This window comes from Leguminivora glycinivorella, chromosome 6 (genome assembly GCF_023078275.1).
Source record: "Leguminivora glycinivorella isolate SPB_JAAS2020 chromosome 6, LegGlyc_1.1, whole genome shotgun sequence".
NCBI lineage: Eukaryota > Metazoa > Arthropoda > Insecta > Lepidoptera > Tortricidae > Leguminivora > Leguminivora glycinivorella.
In genome coordinates, this window is record NC_062976.1 from 15,386,414 (window position 1) to 15,395,664 (window position 9,251).

Sequence of the window (9,251 nt, forward strand, 5' to 3'; positions counted from 1 at the left end):
ATCATTGTAGGCAAGTGATTTTTAGTTTTTTTTTCTGTGTTTATGTTTACGTGAAGACATAATTGTTTTCCGTTTTTATTTAACCTTTTACATACGTAGCCGAAATATTATTATTTATTTGTTACATAATGTATTAAAAAGGTACCGTCCAGTATCAACCTCTAGTTGTCCACCTCCACAAATATCCAAGATTTGCGATAAATAATTATGATAACCTGCATTTTAGCGTTCTAGGTACCCCAATGCCAGTAAGCCAGTATTCAACTTTGACATGTCTTTTGTCGGTGAGCAAGCGCAGCGATGGCATCGATTATAAGTAAAATTAGAATAACTGGACGCTTGCCCGCTGCGGGAGCAGCAAATAGTACTGGGGCATGCGACCAATCGTAACAGCCGCAAATATACGCGCCTGCGCGCCGCAGACACTGTGCGGTGACAACTACCCCCGCTGCCCCTGCTTACATGAAATACATTTTTTTTTGCTATATTAGCCTATATCATTATTATTCATATTATAGTCGTATACTGCCGTCGTGAGGAAACCGGGCTAATTCCAATACGGCCTAGTTATCTTTCAGGTTGGAAGGTCAGATGGCAGTCGCTTTCGTAAAACTAGTGCCTACGCCAAATCTTGGAATTAGCTGTCAAAGCGGACCACAGGATGCCCTGAGCCGTGGCAAATGCCAGGATAACGCAAGGAGGATGATGAGTCGCATACTGCCATTGAGGGAGTAAGTACATATATGTGTTTTATTTAACTTCTATCTCATATTTATCATATTTACTCAACTACCTACCATTATTTTATAATGGAATCCAAATAACCAATATTTTGGTAATGACCTATGAAGTATCCTACAACTCACAAGCATTTCACTTGAAGAAGAAACCTTATTCACCATCAGGAGGAACACAACATATAAAATACTTCCACATGTAGGTATTTAAGTAAGATTCGAAATACATTGGCGTAAGCAGTTTACGGATAGTCAGGACCAACCATTGAATTATTTTCAGTATAATTAATTAATTAATTAAGGATATTTATCGCGTTTTAAAATTCCTGTGCACTAAAGAACATACCTACTAACTTTGAAATCACTACAATCAAAGCACGATGTGCCTATAATTATGAAATGTTATTTTATGAAAAGTAAAATATTGATTCTAAAACTCAATGGATAATTGTAGGTATTCTCTCTTGGCTTATACATAGAAGGCTGTGATGTGATGTGATAAAGGCTTCAAGTTCACTGCACAATCAATATCCATGTCAATGTACTCATATTTTTATTTATATTGTTCCCTATTTACATGTTTAGATATTTTAAATATTACCTACTCGTAAGTTCTTATTTAGATATAAAACCAGCCAAGATCATGTCGGACCATGTTCAGTGTAAGTTTCGTGGTTACCTGCCCATTACAAAAGGCAATCTTGAGAGAAAATTGTTGAGTAATTAATTTTTGATTTATGAAAGTTTTTTTATTCCCTGCAATGTTTAGCAAGGTGAGTAAAGTTTTCCTCCATTATATTTGTGTTTTTGTTATCACTTAAATATAATTTTTCTTGAGCCATCCGTTGATCTTGAATACTGTATTCGAAATACGAAACATTGAGACGTAGGTATACGTATTTGAAATTAATAATAATAAGCGAAATAATCCGTCTAATTTCTTTTATTTCATGAATAACTATCACGCTATTCATGCTCATTGAAGACATTATACCTAGGCGTCCTGAGTACCGATTATATTCTTAGCGATCTTAAAAGACCCAGGCACAACGCCGTTAAATTACGTATGCCACACGCTTGGTTAGCCTCAATGTTACATTATTAAGCACTTTCTGTCACTTTCTGATTGGCTAAGATATAAAGTGACAATACAAGACTTATGGTGCCCATAAATCCTATGAATGTTGTGCTACCGGGCATCGGTGATTCATTCCTTTCCTATTGACTGATTGACTGCGATTTTATGTTACTACTGTCGTAATATTACTTATTTTTCGATTCTCACTCTTTTATGACAGTTTTATGTTAAAAAAATGTTTTAGAATATATTAAATGTTCCGGAATTAAGTCTTCGAACCCCTAATCGGCACCTCTAAGGTGCTCACTTAACTCGGGGTTAGTGGGCTGTCATCTGTCAAATTCCATATAAAATGGTGGGTTAACCCTCGGGTTAACCCTGCAATTTCGTTCAAATGCTTTAACTGTTGCCTTCAAATAGTTAAAATATTAGTTATAAAACAACCCGCTTACAGGCTAAATGTTATTATAAATTTACCTATTTATCTATTGTTGTTTGTCAGTCAGTCAAACTCACCCTACTACCCATACTATATAAGGCGTAAAGGGTACGTATCACAATGTCTAAAGTTAAAAAACCTAACGTCAAATGACCTACGTTCAAAATACCTAAAATCAAAATACATAATGGTGTTTCGACCGAAATTCAAAATACCTAAAGTTTAAAAAGGTACATATTATAATGTCTAAAATAAAAAAACTAACGTTAAATGACCTACGTTCAAAATTCCTAAAATTAAAAAAACGAACGTTAAATGACCTACGTTCAAAATACCTAAAATCGAAATACCTAATGATTAAATCCGAAAATGAAAAATGTCTAATAAATGGGGCTTAAATAACCAGTTTATCCTTGAATCGTCGACAGACAATTAATCGAATATTATTTCAAAGACAACGTTTAAAATAATTTCATTTCATCGACAGTTCATATCGTAGAATGATCGATACAAGTCAAATTAAACCGTGGACTTTTACTTCGTAGATAACTTATTCCGAGTATACTTTATATCGTGGTATTTTGTTTTGTATTTTTTCATTTCATTTTGTTTTACATTAAATAGAATTTACTACGCGTAATATTATTTCAATTATGTAATTGTGTATACCTAAGTATTTCAATTGTTAATTTTCTAAAATTTTACAATTTGTAAATTTTTTGTTTTTATGTTTGGTCATAACTAACGTAACCTTCTTCTAACCTATTTTAAAGGTCATTTAACGTTAGGTTTTTTAATTTTAGACATTGTGATACGTACCCGGCGCAAAATATACAATCATATGTATAGTAGTTAAGTATACCTATATAATTATATTATACATAGGTAATTAAGATTAATAGCAAATAGCATAAAGAGAAGCTATGTGACTGAAACTAATACAACGCATCGTGGTTTCGCTTATCGTTATTTTATGATCAATCGCTAATGGCTATCTGTATTGATATAAATGTAAACTAGAAAACCTATTGCTTTTATATTTTATTATTTGTTATTCCTCTTTATTCATTTTAATTCTTAGGCTAGGTTTTATAATATGATTATAAAAGTAAAATACAAAACCACATACAAAACAATACAAAATATATAAACACATTATAAAAAACCTAACCTAGGGCACATCTCGGACACTGGCGATCAAATATATGAAAGAGGCGCGTTCTTAGCACACATTCTAAGCTCGTGTAGGTGAACGCGTACCATGCTTGTATGAGTGAGATATGACAGGTTGACTGTTCGCGTTTTTGACAGGCGGTAACTGTGAGGTAACTGAGAGGGGGTGGGCGGCGCTTTCAGAGGGGAGCGGAAGTGGCCATACTGTACGATCGTACTCTTTATTATACTGTGCCTAGGGTGCCGCCAGCAGCGGGGCAGGGCCCAAGCTGCCGGTGGTTAGGGCTGCAGAGAGAGGAACCGTCGGACTATCCGCGCCGTGTCCAAGATCACCGCCTTCTGCATCTGGCCCTTGATCCAGCCACCTAGCGAGAGTCTCTTAAGATGTTGGTCGAGACTCTTCGCTATGAAACCGTTCGCTGAAACGACTATAGGGACAATGATCGTTGAATCAACATCCCACATGGCGGTTATCTCGTGAGCCAAGTCTAGGTACTTACTGGACTTGTCCTTCTCGGCTTTCACGAGATTCTCATCATGGGGGATGGTGATGTCAACGAGCACGGCCCGACGTTGCGGTCGATCTATTATCACAATGTCAGGCTTATTGGCTACAATAGTCCTGTCAGTGATAATAGATCGATCCTAATAGAGCGTAGCACGACCATTTACAAGAACTGGCGCAGGTAAGTACTTGTAGTACGGTACTTCGCGGTCCACAAGGCCGTATTGAAGAGCAAGCTGCTGGTGAATGATCCGGGCAACGAGATTATGTCTGTGCAAGTACTCACCGTTAGCAAGATGAGAACAACCGGAAATGATATGCCTGAGTGATTCTCCGGGACGGCGGCATGCCCGACAAATGTCGACCGTACCGTCCTTCAGGATATATTTCCGGTAATTGTTCGTCATCATAACTTCGTCCGCAATTGCACAGGCAAAACCCTCGGTTTCTCCGAAGAGGTCCCCGAATCGTAACCAGTTCACAGCAGATCTACATCGGGTCCCGTGAGGGTAGGGCTGCCATCTCGAATTTCGCCAAATCCGACCAAGATTTAAAAAACCGGACATTTGGCGTAAATCGGACGAATCCGAAAAAATGATTTAAGTATTAACATGCCGGGTTTTCCCCGCACTCTCCAAACTAGGACAAATCCGGGGAAACCCGGACGGATGGCAGCCCTACGTGAGGGCCTTGTAGAACCGCCCGTGTAGCTGCTTGCTCTCCCATACCGCCTTTATTATTTGTTATTTTCTTTTTAAGATTTCTCTTTCTCAGCCTAAGCTTGTAATTAATATCACCTACGGGCCGAGGCCAAGTAGATGATACGGGGTAATCAGGTTTAATTAAATCTTTCTTCTTCTCCTTGCAGAAACTTACGTACGATTCTGCAAGTATTGAGTATAGATGCTTTCTGTAATTGTATGTAAGTATTTGGTTTCAGGTCAACCAGTTTCAGACTGTGATGGAGATATTTAGGGATAACACCAGTAGTTGAGAGGACTATAGGGACAATGTATACTTTTTCCTGATTCCAGATCCTGGTAACTTCATCTTTAAGATCTGTATATTTTTGGACTTTTTCAGTAATAGTTTTATGTAGGTTGTGAGTGTTGGGGACGGCAATATCTATAAGGTAAGTGATTTTATGTATTTTGTCAGTCAAGGTTATGTCCGGTCGGTTAAAGTGAGTCGTTCTGTCGGTAAGTATGGCTCGGTCGAAATACATTTTGTGGGTTTCATTTTCTAGGATAGAACTAGGACTATATTTATAGTAGGGCGTGTTACTTTGTGGTATGAGATTATGTTTATGCGCTAGTTTTTTTTTTAGTTTTATTATTATTATTTTATTTGAAAGAATTAAATATATAATACTTTTATTACTATTTAAATAAATTAATTAACGCTTCACTAAACGGGTGTACATGCAACTGGCTCTGTCACATCAATACGGAAAAGCGATAGATAAAGAGAAATAACTACGATACGATACCCACTTAGCATCAACGATTGTAAGTACTCTTAACTGGAGGCTGTGGCCTGACTTAGCATATTATTCAACAAATAATTAAATAATACAACCGTTGCAAGACTGACGTCGGTCGATGATGAGATGACACTGACAATTTTTACAATTTTCTAAACCGAACGTACGTACTTACCTACCAAGAAGTAACTAAACTTGTCCACAATAGCTATTTGAATTGGGTCTCACCACCTCCATCCTAGTCAAGTAGCTCCTGTAGGCAAATCTCTGTTTCAGAGAGCCAAGAGCCAAGAGGATATTTTTATTGTGATGACTGAGGACTGACTATGACTAAATATAAATATAATTTAAATCTTACTTACCACAAGCCACAGCAGCACTGACCATCACCAACACATTTCCATGTGCCAAATCGCAAATCACACTAGTTTTCGTAGCGGGTGTGAGCCGCCCTATGTGTGTCCGATTCGTCGGCCGTCAATGCGGAAGCCGGTCTGCCCGAATGGGGCCGGGATGCATCGCTGTCCGCGTCGCGTCGCCTGCATGCGTCATCGATGCATTCGCGGCGGCTTCGCGAAACTGTATCAAATGTATAATATCGACAGAAACGCAAGAAAGAAAAGGCAAGGAAAATAAAATACATAGGTTGTATATAAATAAGTACTTAAGATATCCTTGTTTTGAAGTCGGTTAAAAATAATACATGATACCTCGTGTGATCTTGGCTGGTTCATTCATAATCCCAAGCATTGCCATCCCGTAGGGGACGGAGCTAGGAGACTTTTTAGGTGAATTTTTGATTAGATTTATTAAGTAGCCTAAATTCAATTGTAACCATTTTAATATGCATACTCGTACTTCTGAAAAAAATGTTTTAAAATCTTCTTAGTTATTAGAAAGCTAAAATATCTACGATTAAATTATTTATGTACCTAAGAACAAATGTCCCATGAGAAAATAATAAAAGTCTGAATGAACTACGGTATAAGTAATTGTAATTAATTTATTTATACGAATTTGTAGGCTAACTATTGTCATAAAACTATAGTAAATGCCAAAATTATACCTTCCATTATTTAATTTAAGCTATACCCATAATTAGAGATAGTGTAGTCTTAGGAATATATTTTTTCCTAGAAAATATAAAATTTACTTTAACTATTATTAAAAATGTACGGAAAAAAGGACTAAGTGCTAACACTAAAAGCAAAAAAAAATAAAAAAAAGTTAACGTAAATTTCTTAGTTTCTAAGGGAAAAATGTAGTCCTAAGGCTGCACTATCTCCCATCCAAGTTCATAATGTTCCACCCGGTATAAATATACTAAAATACTTATTTTATTTAATAGCATCGTACTTAAACGCCGTGTGTTTGTAATTAATTTTCAAAAACAAAACTAAATTTAACCCACTTGCTCGTTCATGAGCAACAAAACCATAAACAGTTGGAAATAGAGGGGTATTAATAGGCCGCACTCGCAAGACGGGACGGGAGACCTACTGCAATCCTAGTGCACTTGCATAATAAATCGCCGATAGGCCCACGGCGGACTGTAACCCGACTGCAACTTGTGTGGAAACTGCACGATGAGGTTGCAGTTGACGCGCAGTTTCCAAACATGTTACATTTGTGATGCAGTCCGTCTGTATCGACCCTAGGACGGAAAATGGAAAAATAGTCGCTAATGGGTTAGAACTGTATGTTGGAAAGTTAATATGTGATTGCAAAAATAAGCGAAAAGTTATTCATACAGTGCTGGACAAAATGCTTCATACACCGACATATAAAATAAACTTTCTATCATAATTTCTTTACCCTTGAACTTAACATCAGAGTTGTATTGGAAAACTTTTAGCTAATTTCATGGCGTATAATAATATACAGACAATAACATATCAATGATCGGACAATTATTTTTTTACATGGGTATAATTAATATAAATATCAGTACTTCTGGCTCTGGACAAATTTGATCACAACAGTAATTAAAATACGAATTAAATGCAATGTAGTAGTGTGTATGGCTTTCATCTGCTTTAGATATTGAGGACGATCTTCAGTTACAAACTGAAGGTATTTATCTAACCCAAGCTTTTTCCTGTGTGTCTACTAAAGTAGGCAATGTGAGTATAATTCAGAATGACATTTGATATTTTATTTACTTTTCCAAAAACTTCCTTAAATTTTGGCTTGGATTGATTACATGAGACTATGTTAGCCGTTGAAGCTATTAAATCCTATTAATCACAACAAACGCATGAAATAGACATACTAGTATTTTCTTTCAGTCATCTTTATTAAACACATCATATATATTCAGACGGGCGATGGCTGAAAGACAATACCAGTATGTATATTATACGCCATGAAATTAGCTAAAAGTTTCCCAATACAACTGTGATGTTAAGTTTAAGGGTAAAGAAATTATGATAGAAAGTTTATTATATTATATATTGTCGATCTATGATGCATTTTGTCCAGCACTGTAAGTGTAAGCCTTAAGTTACTCATTAGGTAACTAATTAAATTACCCATACAGGTACATTGTATTGTATTTATTATTAGTAAGTACATTACGTAATCAATTAATAACATGTAACTTTTAAATAAATAAATTGCATTTCTTTCAGACAAAATAATGAAATTAATTAAACCTTAGTTTATTTTACTCGTAGATCTAAGATTGGCTAAGGCAGGTGCCAGGCTAAGGTGGGTTTTGTATTAACACTATTGAATGCCACGATGTGTACTAATGATTTTTCTGGAACTTATTTACGAGTCTCAGAATGTATAGGGTACATTGCACGATTTTTGTGGTCCCAAACAGACTCTATACTCGTTGTTAGCCAGTCGCTTTTTAGTAAAGGATAACATCGTGAGGGAGCCGGACTAATCCCGATATGATCCAGTTAACCTGAGTTTAGTTTATTTTATTATAAAAAAAGAAACTTACAGTAAAGTTTTAAACTTATCTGCCAAACTGCACAACAGTTTGTTGGCAGAAAACTTATTTTACCCCCTACCATTTATGTTGAAAAACTTCTTTTGTATTTCATACAATGATAAAATAATATGCAATTTAACCATGCAGGCATATGGCAGTCGCTCCCGTGAAAAGTGCCTACACCAATTCATGGGATTAGTTTCCAAACGGGCCCTGGGCTCCCAGGAGCCATAGAAGGAAGCCGGAATAATGCAAGGCAAGTTTTTATTTCATACGGGCCTTTTCTATGTCAGGACAAACTAAACTAATTGACTTAAAACAATCAACAAACCCCTATTCCTTTAAATTTACATATACATATTATGTTGCCATTAAATTAAAACACTATTACTACCTAGCTAATACCTAACTATTAGATGTCAGACTGAGATTTAAGAAAACTAGTAAATTAAGCATTGGCATTTTAATATTAATTTTAATATATTATTCGATTTTGCAGACCATAATCTGCGTGTCGTTTCATCTAATTGCAAATGTATGTATGCAAATCTAAGTATGAAAATACTTACTCGTACGAAAATTGAGGTTTGTCATTGTATTCAATAAAACAAACATAAAACGAGTAGGTTTATGTTGACATTGAAAGTTGCATGCAGAATAGTGTTCTTCAATGTTAATTGATAAAGGAAAATAACATATCAATTTCAGGGAACGCCTGTCTCTTACATTATTTTGATACGTACTTAACCTACACCAAACGGATGTTAATGTAGGTTGCAAAATAAATAGCAATAATCAAATCCCCGTGAAAACAACAGGGGGGCGTGCGACGTGCGTCGGTGCGGGCGGCGGGCCTCTGCTGAAAGCTCCACGCGCGGTGCCGTTAGCGCAG